At 35.7% G+C, this 12,497-nt stretch overlaps 1 protein-coding gene across 14 annotated transcripts in view; it reads left to right on the forward strand.

The window, feature by feature from the left end:
• Positions 1 to 12,497, forward strand: part of LOC139975821 (protein sidekick-1-like) — an 84,202-nt gene that overhangs the window by 25,383 nt on the left and 46,322 nt on the right. For 5 of the 14 annotated variants that reach the window (XM_071984064.1, XM_071984123.1, XM_071984056.1 and 2 more), the window contains exon 2: positions 3,451 to 3,543. The exons of 8 other annotated variants lie outside the window; for them this stretch is intronic. The gene's annotated coding sequence lies outside the window, so the exon portion shown is untranslated. Of the gene's footprint in view, positions 1 to 3,450; positions 3,544 to 9,287; positions 9,477 to 12,497 lie in introns of those variants that run through there. One more of the 14 variants, XM_071984091.1, reaches the window with a different exon arrangement.

Here is a 12,497-nt window from a genome sequence, read left to right on the forward strand (position 1 = left end):
GGTAGTACTGTAGAGTGTTGAAGTGATTTTGTGTGGTAGTACTGTAGAGTGTTTGTGTGATTGTGTGTGGTAGTACTGTAGAGTGTTTCAGTGATTGTCTGGTTAGTACTGTAAAGTGTTGAAGTGATTTTGTGTGGTAGTACTGTAGAGTGTTTGTGTGATTGTGTGTGGTAGTACTGTAGAGTGTTTGTGTGATTGTGTGTAGTAGTACTGTAGAGTGTTTAAGTGATTTTGTGTGGTAGTACTGTAGAGTGTTTGTGATTGTGTGTGGTAGTACTGTAGAGTGTTTAAGTGATTGTGTGTAGTAGTACTGTAAAGTGTTGAAGTGATTTTGTGTGGTAGTACTGTAGAGTGTTTGTGTGATTGTGTGTGGTAGTACTGTAGAGTGTTTAAGTGATTGTGTGGTAGTACTGTAGAGTGTTTAAGTGATTGTGTGTGGTAGTACTGTAGAGTGTTTAAGTGATTTTGTGTGGTAGTACTGTAGAGTGTTTGGGTGATTGTGTGTAGTAGTACTGTAGAGTGTTTAAGTGATTGTCTGTGGTAGTACTGTAGAGTGTTTAAGTGATTGTGTGTGGTAGTACTGTAGAGTGTTTGTGTGATTGTGTGTGGTAGTACTGTAGAGTGTTTAAGTGATTGTCTGTGGTAGTACTGTAGAGTGTTTTAGTGATTGTGTGTGGTAGTACTGTAGAGTGTTTAAGTGATTGTGTGTGGTAGTACTGTAGAGTGTTGAAGTGATTTTGTGTAGTAGTACTGTAAAGTGTTTAAGTGATTGTCTGTGGTAGTACTGTAGAGTGTTTTAGTGATTGTCTGTGGTAGTACTGTAGAGTGTTTTAGTGATTGTGTGTGGTAGTACTGTAGAGTGTTTAAGTGATTGTGTGTAGTAGTACTGTAGAGTGTTTGGGTGATTGTGTGTGGTAGTACTGTAGAGTGTTTAAGTGATTACGTGTGGTAGTACTGTAAAGTGTTGAAGTGATTTTGTGTGGTAGTACTGTAGAGTGTTGAAGTGATTTTGTGTAGTAGTACTGTAAAGTGTTTAAGTGATTGTGTGTGGTTGTACTGTAGAGTGTTTAAGTGATTGTGTGTAGTAGTACTGTAGAGTGTTTAAGTGATTTTGTGTAGTAGTACTGTAGAGTGTTTGGGTGATTGTGTGTGGTAGTACTGTAGAGTGTTTAAGTGATTACGTGTGGTAGTACTGTAGAGTGTTTAAGTGATTGTGTGTGGTAGTACTGTAGAGTGTTTGTGTGATTGTGTGTGGTAGTACTGTAGAGTGTTTAAGTGATTGTGTGTGGTAGTACTTTAGAGTGTTTTAGTGATTGTGAGTGGTAGTACTGTAGAGTGTTTAAGTGATTGTGTGTGGTAGTACTGTAGAGTGTTTAAGTGATTGTGTGTGGTAGTACTGTAGAGTGTTTAAGTGATTGTGTGTGGTAGTACTGTAGAGTGTTTAAGTGATTGTGTGTGGTAGTACTGTAGAGTGTTTGGGTGATTGTGTTTGGTAGTACTGTAGAGTGTTTAAGTGATTGTGTGTGGTAGTACTGTAGAGTGTTTAAGTGATTGTGTGTGGTAGTACTGTAGGGTGTTTAAGTGATTGTCTGGTTAGTACTGTAGAGTGTTTAAGTGATTGTGTGTGGTAGTACTGTAGAGTGTTTAAGTGATTGTGTGTGGTAGTACTGTAGAGTGTTTAATTGGTTGTGTGTGGTAGTACTGTAGAGTGTTTAAGTGATTGTGTGTGGTAGTACTGTAGAGTGTTTAAGTGATTGTGTGTGGTAGTACTGTAGAGTGTTTAAGTGATTGTGTGTGGTAGTACTGTAGAGTGTTTAGGTGATTGTGTGTGGTAGTACTGTAGAGTGTTTGTGTGATTGTGTGTGGTAGTACTGTAGAGTGTTTAAGTGATTGTGTGTGGTAGTACTGTAGAGTGTTTAAGTGATTGTGTGTGGTAATACTGTAGAGTGTTTAAGTGATTGTGTGTGGTAGTACTGTAGAGTGTTGAAGTGATTGTGTGTGGTAGTACTGTAGAGTATTTAAGTGATTGTGTGTGGTAGTACTGTAGAGTGTTTAAGTGATTGTGTGTGGTAGTACTGTAGTGTTTAAGTGATTGTGTGTGGTAGTACTGTAGAGTGTTTAAGTGATTGTGTGTGGTAGTACTGTAGAGTGTTTAGGTGATTGTGTGTGGTAGTACTGTAGAGTGTTTAAGTGATTGTGTGTGGTAGTACTGTAGAGTATTTAAGTGATTGTGTGTGGTAGTACTGTAGAGTGTTTAGGTGATTGTGTGTGGTAGTACTGTAGAGTGTTTAAGTGATTGTGTGTGGTAGTACTGTAGAGTGTTTAAGTGATTGTGTGTGGTAGTACTGTAGAGTGTTCCATCAGTGGATATGAAACAGAACTAAAAAAGAAATGAAAAAGAAATAAGGAAATGTTTGTTTTAGATAGAACAGATCTTTGTTTGAGATTTGTGTAAACATAGATTGATACTTCTTATTTTATTGAATCTTGTGTATTTTTTTTATCATTTCTACATGGTCACTAGATTGGATAACAGTCTTTTCTGTTTTTTTAGTGCCCTTCATCTATAGCTACATTATATTTAAATTGTACAAACGTATGACAAATAAATTTGAAATTGAAATTAATTTGATTTTAGTTAAAGTTAAAGCAAATGTAGAGGAGTAAGTGACCATTTCATTAAATTCCACATTCATTCCTCATAGTATCATGTACTGTGAGCTGTGAAGTCCTGTTACTGTATGTTGGGGTGTCCACAACTTATATTCAAAGTGTTAAGAGACCTGGACTACAGGATTTGTATCATTCCTCATAGTATCATGTACAGCTGTGAGCTGTGAAGGTCTGTTACTGTATGTTGGGGTGTCCACAACTTATATTCAAAGTGTTACGAGGTGGACTACAGGATTTGTATCATTCCTCATAGTATCATGTACTGTGAGCTGTGAAGGTCTGTTACTGTATGTTGGGGTGTCCACAACTTATATTCAAAGTGTTACGAGGTGGACTACAGGATTTGTATCATTCCTCATAGTATCATGTACTGTGAGCTGTGAAGTCCTGTTACTGTATGTTGGGATGTCCACAACTTATATTCAAAGTGTTACGAGGTGGACTACAGGATTTGTATCATTCCTCATAGTATCATGTACAGCTGTGAGCTGTGAAGGTCTGTTACTGTATGTTGGGGTGTCCACAACTTATATTCAAAGTGTTAAGAGACCTGGACTACAGGATTTGTATCATTCCTCATAGTATCATGTACAGCTGTGAGCTGTGAAGGTCTGTTACTGTATGTTGGGGTGTCCACAACTTATATTCAAAGTGTTACGAGGTGGACTACAGGATTTGTATCATTCCTCATAGTATCATGTACAGCTGTGAGCTGTGAAGTCCTGTTACTGTATGTTGGGGTGTCCACAACTTATATTCTCGTATCATTCCTCATAGCACAGGAGAAAAGGATCCCTAAACGATGAAAATGAGGGAAACAGTGCTATTCAATTCCTTATAACAGATACTGTGGCTTCAAAGTTTAATAAAGTGAGTAGTACAGCTTTGATATGTGAATTGCAATAAATGATAAGTTTTGGAATGATCAGGTTAAGTTAATTATACAGGTAGACTAGACATAGTAATAATTGTAAAAGGAAAAGATTTCTTCTTCAAATAAATTCTAATGGATTGAGAATGAAACTGGTAACTTAGCTTAAAGGTTATCAGTAAGGATCTAACCTTTTAGCATGTAAAACATGCTAAAATAACTTTCCTGTTATCTGACACAATCTTCTAAGTTATTGTCAGACGGGACACGATCTTCTAAGTTATTGTCAGACGGGGCATTCACTAGCATCTAATTAGACAATCAAATCTTGTAGTGAGGGAGAACACTAACAGAGTGGATTGTAAGACTAGCTCAGGTGCAGAACCTTGTAGATAAAGGTCAGATGGCTCTTTAATTGAAACCAATAAAAAGAAATCCTAAAAATTGTATGATATCTGTTTGGTTTGTGTAGAGTTTGAGTCTGTAAGATTGTATGTAAGTTTCTCTTTGTTGTGAAGATAAGTTAACTGCAGAACCGCTGCACTATGAGCTTCATTATGCTGCACTATGAAAGCTTTCTCGCTGTGTAGTAAATACAGCTACAGTAGTTACAGAAGGGGATTCTGCCCATGAATCATGATCATGCAGTAATAATTTGAGTTCCTACAACTAGTTGCAGGAATGGTACCTTTCTGTAAAGTGATTATTACTTGACGCTAAGTAGCTGCGACTGGTTGCAAAAAGAGGGCCTTTCCTTGCCGCAAAGTAGCTGCGACTGGTTGCAACAAGAAGACCTTTCCTGCGAAGTAACTTTCCTTGCCGCCAAGTAGCTGCGACTGGTTGCAACAAGGCCTTTCCTGCGAAGTAACTTTCCTTGCCGCGAAGAAGCTGCGAACAGTTACAACAAGATGGGCCTCCTGCGAAGTCATATTCCTTTGCTGTGATGTTGCTGCGACTAGTCACAGGAGCAAAACCCTGCGGCAAAGTAATATTTCTGCTGTCGCTAAGTCACGGCAAAGTCACAGTAAAAGTGAAGTACTGCGAAGTCTTGTAGCGAAGGAATTCCTTCGCAGCGAAGTCGCAGCGACTGCGCAGCGAAGTAACCCTTTTGGTAGGGGATCCCTCTAACAAGAAAAGAATTTCATCTGCTTTAGCATGTACATGAAGGTAACAATCATTAATGTTTTCATAATATACTATGGGCTTTAAATGTAGATTAGTCTTCTCCAAGTAACAATCGTAATGTGTTATATAATAGATGTTTGCATATAATATATTACTGTGGGCTTTAAATGTAGATCTAGCCTTCAAGTAAAAATCATAATGTGTTATAATAGATATTTGCATATAATATACTATGGGCTTTAAATGTAGATCTAGCCTTCTCCAAGTATAAATCATAATGTGTTATAATAGATGTTTGCATATAATATATTACTGTGGGCTTTAAATGTAGATCTAGCCTTCAAGTAAAAATCATAATGTGTTATAACAGATATTTGCATATAATATACTGTGGGCTTTAAATGTAGATCTACAGTAGCCTTCTCCAAGTATAAATCGTAATGTGTTATATAATAGATGTTTGCATATAATATATTACTGTGGGCTTTAAATGTAGATCTAGCCTTCAAGTAAAAATCATAATGTGTTATAATAGATATTTGCATATAATATACTGTGGGCTTTAAATGTAGATCTAGCCTTCTCCAAGTATAAATCATAATGTGTTATAATAGATGTTTGCATATAATATACTGTGGGCTTTAAATGTAGATCTCAGGCTAAACCTCCAAGTAACAATCATAATGTGTTGTAATAGATATTTGCATATAATATACTGTGGGCTTTAAATGTAGATCTAGCCTCCAAGTAACAATCGCAATGTGTTATAATAGATGTTTGCAGGTTGTGGTTGTAATGCCTTAGATTTATCTATATAGACGTTTATATGACATGGTTTGACCAACAAAGTTGTCTGTAATCAATGGAACACAGTTTTACTATGTGTCTACTTTTATCTATGGTAGGCTATAGCTCTCAGCTATGTGTCTACTTGTATCTATGGTATAGCTCTCAGCTATGTGTCTACTTGTATCTATGGTATAGCTCTCAGCTATGTGTCTACTTGTATCTATGGTATAGCTCTCAGCTATGTTTCTACTTGTATCTATATGGTATAGCTCTCAGCTATGTGTCTACTTGTATCTATGGTATAGCTCTCAGCTATGTTTCTACTTGTATCTATGGTATAGCTCTCAGCTATGTTTCTATTTGTATCTATGGTATCTATAGCTCTCAGCTATATGTCTACTTGTATCTATGGTATAGCTCTCAGCTAAGTGTCTACTTGTATCTATGGTATAGCTCTCAGCTATGTGTCTACTTGTATCTATGGTATAGCTCTCAGCTATGTGTCTACTTGTATCTATGGTATAGCTCTCAGCTATATGTCTACTTGTATCTATGGTATAGCTCTCAGCTAAGTGTCTACTTGTATCTATGGTATAGCTCTCGGCTATGTGTCTACTTGTATCTATGGTATAGCTCTCAGCTATGTGTCTACTTGTATCTATGGTATAGCTCTCAGCTATGTTTCTACTTGTATCTATATGGTATAGCTCTCAGCTATGTTTCTACTTGTATCTATGGTATAGCTCTCAGCTATGTTTCTATTTGTATCTATGGTATAGCTCTCAGCTATGTTTCTACTTGTATCTATGGTATAGCTCTCAGCTATGTGTCTACTTGTATCTATGGTATAGCTCTCAGCTATGTTTCTACTTGTATCTATATGGTATAGCTCTCAGCTATGTGTCTACTTGTATCTATGGTATAGCTCTCAGCTATGTTTCTACTTGTATCTATGGTATAGCTCTCAGCTATGTTTCTATTTGTATCTATGGTATCTATAGCTCTCAGCTATATGTCTACTTGTATCTATGGTATAGCTCTCAGCTATATGTCTACTTGTATCTATGGTATAGCTCTCAGCTAAGTGTCTACTTGTATCTATGGTATAGCTCTCAGCTATGTGTCTACTTGTATCTATGGTATAGCTCTCAGCTATGTGTCTACTTGTATCTATGGTATAGCTCTCAGCTATGTGTCTACTTGTATCTATGGTATAGCTCTCAGCTATGTGTCTACTTGTATCTATGGTATAGCTCTCAGCTATGTTTCTACTTGTATCTATATGGTATAGCTCTCAGCTATGTGTCTACTTGTATCTATGGTATCTATAGCTCTCAGCTATGTGTCTACTTGTATCTATGGTATATATATATATATATATATATATATCCTATAGTCCACTGGTTAAAGTCACTGAAACTGACTTGAAATTAAAATAACTTTTACAAGGATATACTGTAAGAGGAGTTGAATGGCAAGCTCACATACATTAAAGATATTTATAAAAGTACCTTGTAGATTTAAATATTGAGCAGCTGACCTCTGTTCCATAACCTGGTCTGTTGCTGATGTATCATAAACAATGTGTATTTTATAATATTGTGAAAAGTGTATTGACTTAATCTCTAACATCAGATAGCATCATTGGGAACAAACACATTACACTGCATTTCTGCAAAGGTTTTTCAAAAAACTTATGGAAATTTACACAACTGCTGTGGGATTTTGAAAGCATATTAATCAATCATGTGTTAGTCACTTAATTAGAATATTGAACACAGTTTACACTTGCTAATGAGCCTAAACTAATTTTATAAGTGAAAAGAAAGCTAGACTGTTTTATTTTATTAGCAATGGATATATTAACATGCAAACCACTGTTTGAAAATACTTTACCTCAAACAAATTTACATCTTTTGTAGCTCCATTGTAGGCAAAGCAAACCTGTGGTTTGGATGTACTGTGACTTGATTAACTTTTTTGTCATATTTTCTAATGCTTTTATTGCAACTTATTATTTACATTATGCCAGCTGTGAGCTTTTAGAGCTCTCAGTTTAATTGTTATGCCAAGTTGCATAATTTGCTAACATGATAAAGAGGTCGTCTAGGTAGTTTTGAAATGACTTCATGGATCATGCATGACTGGCATATTTATTGTTTAATTGTTATAAACAATCCCAATTAGCTCATTGTGACAATTTTATCACTGGCAAATTTAATTTAGCATTTAATGATGTGTCCCATGCTCTCCCTGTCTGCCCCCCTTCCCCTGTTACTTTCCATGTGTCCCTTCAAGATAGTTTTGTTAACTAACATTGGCAGTTTATATGTTATGTACACCCACTATACATGACTGCTTTGCAATAATTCTGTTAATCAATTATTTAAGGCTTTCATCCTTCAGCTTAATTATAGACAAGGCCTCAAGTTTGTAGTCATCAACATGAGTAGTTAACTCTCTACATGATTAAGATACCTGACATACATATATTTTGTGCACTGAGATTTTCTGGTTATAACGCATGGAGTATTGCCATAGGTTGTCTATACCATGGATGGGATTATCATTAAGTATAAAATTCTCTTCACCTTTTTAACATTTTTCACTTTTCTGTCAAGTGTAAAATACTTTTTAAATGCATTAAAGTAAGTGTTTCACAGAGACTTATGTGAGCACTTTCCTGCAGGGTAGACCTACAGATCTCAACTTTTTTGTTTTAAATTATAATTAGTAAAATTTGACTCATAATGGAAAGTACCTTGGTGCTGTTCTTTTTAACTAAATTTTAGGTTCACTCAAATTATACTTGGAGCAATGTTTCTTATCATCCCAACATTAATGTAGGGGGAAGTTATCCTCAGCAGTTTATTAGAGATATAATGACTTGACCTAATTCAAAATTCAATTAGGTCTCTCTTCTGCAGTGAAAGTGTAGAAGCTGATTAAATATGCAAATTTATTGACAATCAGTCTGAAAAGGTAAATTGACTGTAGAATTGAGCATCTGGGATACCATGAATGTGATATTTGTTATTAATTTTGTTATCAACTCTGAAACCACATTCTTTAATGCCATTGCATTTAGTTGCACCAGAATTTGACTGCATGGAAAGAAATATAATTATACAAAATGGCACACAAAAGTTGAGGATTTATAAGCCAGTCCAAAAGATGAGAGTTTGAGCTACCATTGTATAAACTGTGAAAGATAAAGAATGAAATTGTGATTAATTAGCTACATGAGGTCTGTAGAGACAGCCATAAGTAAACAAGTCCAACGATGTCGTCAAATTATTAAAAGAATAGAGCTTTTTCATATTCATCTCAGATTGAATGTAAATAGTTGTATAAATTACAGGTTGAGAGATTTATCAAGTTTGAAAAAAACCTCAACCCCTAATTTCTTAAAGGGTACAAACATGGTTGTGACAACCAATGTTGACCACATACGGCACAGAAATTTGTGCAGGTGCCTGCTAAACTTCAAAACACTATATGCTGAAAGTTGATATATAATTATATAGAGGTGAGGAGTAGATTGAACTCAAGCAGTGAAGGCGAGTGAGCCTCTCAATCCTATTCGTTACCTACCTGTATATAAGGTAAGGAGTAGATTTAAGTCAAGCAGTGAAGGCGAGTGAGCCTCTCAATCCTATTCGTTATATAGAGGTAAGGAGTAGATTTAATTCAAGCAGTGAGGGCAAGTGAGCCTCTCAATCATATTCGTTACCTACCTGTATATAGAGGTAAGGAGTAGATTTAATTCAAGCAGTAAAGGCGAGTTAGCCTCGCAATCCTATTTGTTATATAGGGGTAAGGAGTAGATTGAACTCAAACAGTGAAGGCGAGTTAGCCTCTCAATCCTATTCGTTAATATAGAGGTAAGGAGTAGATTGAACTCAAACAGTGAAGGCGAGTGAGCCTCTCAATCCTATTTGTTATATAGAGGTAAGGAGTAGATTTAATTCAAGCAGTGAAGGCGAGTTAGCCTCTCAATCCTATTCGTTATATAGAGGTTGTAGATTTAACTCTAATAGTTAAGGCGAGTGAGTATATGTCTATTTAATTTGATCTATAGTTTATGCTAGTACTGTATGTATTGATTAGACTAAGATATTTTGCTTGGGTAATTTATTGATAAAAAGTCGCCAACCAGTTGCAACCATTTAAGATGGTGCACCTAGTCTATCTGATTCGATAGCAATTATCAGACAGTCATACAGCTCTTGTTATGGGGAGTTTGGAATTACTTTGATGTGAATTGCAGTGAATTAGTACTTTGCATGACATATCAGCAAGCTCCTAAAAGCAAATCATTAGAAGTGGAAAATAAAACTAATTAATTTTAAGGTGATTATCTAAAGTTAGAACCAAAGTATTGACCAAGCTAGATTAACTGCTATATAAATGTTTCAATTCTTCTAATATACCATTTAACTAAAAGTCTGTCATATCCATTGATTGTATTGCTTATTTTAAAGTAAAAATCAAACCATAAATGTAGATTTCATACATCTACATTGAATTGTGAATAGTACATTGATACAGTCAATATCTGATCCCAGATGATGAACTATTCTGTGTCCAATTGGAAGATAGAAAAAAAACAATCTCTTTCCAGTTCTTGACTTTTCATAATTTCCTTACCAAAAATCAAATCCACCTGTAAACTGGCAGTGAGCACGTACATCACTGAATGATTAACAAGGTTTTATAGCTTTGCAATATATTCCCCTGGTGATTAGGGAATCATTCATAGGAACTCTGTTTGTCTGCCAGGCATGTCCAATTTTGATCTGGTACTACAGAAAAACTATAAACATTACACACTTTATGAATCTATCCATGACAAATTCTCTGTTTTCATGGATTTTGTAGGTCCCTTGGAAGAAAAAAAAAGGCTTTCATATAAATAATTTTAATTGTAAGACCAAAAGTGGGGTTTGACATTTATTGCATGAAAAACAGCTAAATGGGATACAAGCACTTCCTGGGCTATGTGTGTGGCCAGTTGCGTAGGAAGATACTTTTGAGTGTGCTGCTATCTTAATTGCATGGATGAATGGGACATACCCGAAACCTGGCTATCTACAGTAGCTCGGGTTACTGTTTCAATATTATTAATTGTAGGAAAGGGGTTTGATTGAGCATGGATGCTATAAACTACAGTTAAGTAGTTAAGTTCTTTCTGGGTTAGATGTGTACATCATGGTAGGATTTGGATTATTTGACATATGAATGGGAGATAGTATGACACAACACTCTCTCAGATAAAGAATGATATTATTTCTGATCTATATATATATATTTATATATATATATATATATATATATATATATATATATATATATATATCAGCTGTCTGATGATCGCTCAACGCATCAAACTCTGAGTTACAACCACTAGTGTTCAACTAGTCTCAACATATACTACGCTCGATCTGTCCACCGGACATAGAGCACACTGCGCCAAAATAGACGCCAACCAACCAACTCTATATATATATATATATATATATATATATATATATATATATATATATATATATATATATATATATATATATATATATATATATATATATATATATATATATATATATATTTTGTCCTGAATCAATTAATACCTGCCTTGAACATTGTTACTACAGTATATATTAAATATGATCACCCTCTTTGATATACCTGTACATACTGTAGATGTGATCATGGTAACTGATATATGTCTGGATCCAGTTCCATGAATTGTTGGATAATATTACAGTGAACAGGTTGTGAATTACCTTTCATGTGTATGTATCACGTTTCTGGGTCTCCTATAGATGACACACCAACACAAAAGATATTGTTTAGACTAGTAACTCGTTCACTCGTTTAATGTTTACTTGTTTATTGTTTAGACGAGTCACAAGACGAGTAACGAGTAACTCCAAGTTAATGCCAGTCATGATAGATGTTGCAAATTACATGCAATTTAAGATTGCATGATATTTCAGGACTATAATGTACTATATTCATGGAAGATATCACGTTCGTTGTCAACTTTCATGGAAGTTTCGGGCAGGTAATTATCATTAAGTGAACTATTCGGCCAATACCTAAATTGCACTTCATTGAGAACAGAAGAAGTAAGACAGCCTATATGATTTGAGAAAATTATATGATAAATAAATGATGTCAAAACTATGCAATTCGGGAAAGGCTATTTCAAACAATCGGCAGTCAAAATTGCAGGCATACCGTATGTGACCAGTATTGCTTGGATTCTTATACAGAGTAACCATCATTATGAGGCTATGTGATCATTGGCATCGCCAGATATTTCAATCTTGGGGGCACAGGGAGGGCACAGCACTTTATTGGGGGGCATAATGTTGATTTGGGAATGCCGTCCTGAGACCGACCCTTAATTAATCAAAATTGAAAAAAAAAATTAAAGGGTAGGGGTCTTATGTGGAGAGGGACATGCATGGTAGTAGTAAAGCTAAGCACTAGCAGTTCACGCCGGGGCCTCTGTGACCTTGTTAGTGAGAAAACAACTGGTTATTGTGATGGTTCCGGTGGAAAGAAGTTTTACTGATGAACATAATACGTTTCGTCCTTTTTAAAAACAGTTTTTGTTTGATTGTTTTCTATTAACACTTCAAAATTGCATCTGAGGGGGGGGGGCACGATTTGTTTTGTAGGGAGGGCACGTGCCCACCCCCCCCCCCCCCCCCCCTTGGGGCTTGAGATCTTTGTTGCAATATCACGGATTGATGACAAGCGTGACAGCTCCCAGATCAATTATGATGGTTTAGTAATAGTGTTCTCTTGAAGTCTGAAGTTTAAAGTCTGATTTTTGAGTTATGATCGAGTGTAAAACAGACTGCATGTTTAAATTACCATGGCCGTATCTATGTTGTTTTCAGCGTGCTGTCATTAAATACTGCATGCAAATAGAGCATATCAGATTCTATATATCTAAAAACCTTGATCTTTATCTTCTCTATGCTTGTCAGTTTTAATGGTTTTATGGCTCCTCCCCCCCCCCCCC

Source organism: Apostichopus japonicus, chromosome 2 (genome assembly GCF_037975245.1).
Source record: "Apostichopus japonicus isolate 1M-3 chromosome 2, ASM3797524v1, whole genome shotgun sequence".
NCBI lineage: Eukaryota > Metazoa > Echinodermata > Holothuroidea > Aspidochirotida > Stichopodidae > Apostichopus > Apostichopus japonicus.